The following is a 252-nucleotide window of genomic DNA, read 5'->3' as shown; positions in this document are numbered from 1 at the left end:
GTATTTTGTTGTCATATTTTTAATTGAAAGCTCAATTAGCAATGCAATCGCCTGTTCATAAATCAAAAGCGTTATTCACAGGATGATAAAGTAGTTTTGACTTATTTTTTTCCTGGTACTTTTCAAGGAAATGACTTTCTATGAAGATCCTGTTTACTTTTCGCTTGCAAATTAAGTTGAGGAGTAAAGTTTTAATGCCATATCCATGACATTAGTTAGAACAAATGAACCTCAACTGTGTGGGGTTAAACA

Source organism: Aquila chrysaetos, chromosome 19, assembly GCF_900496995.4.
Source record: "Aquila chrysaetos chrysaetos chromosome 19, bAquChr1.4, whole genome shotgun sequence".
NCBI lineage: Eukaryota > Metazoa > Chordata > Aves > Accipitriformes > Accipitridae > Aquila > Aquila chrysaetos.
Note: the sequence above shows the minus strand (reverse complement) of the source record.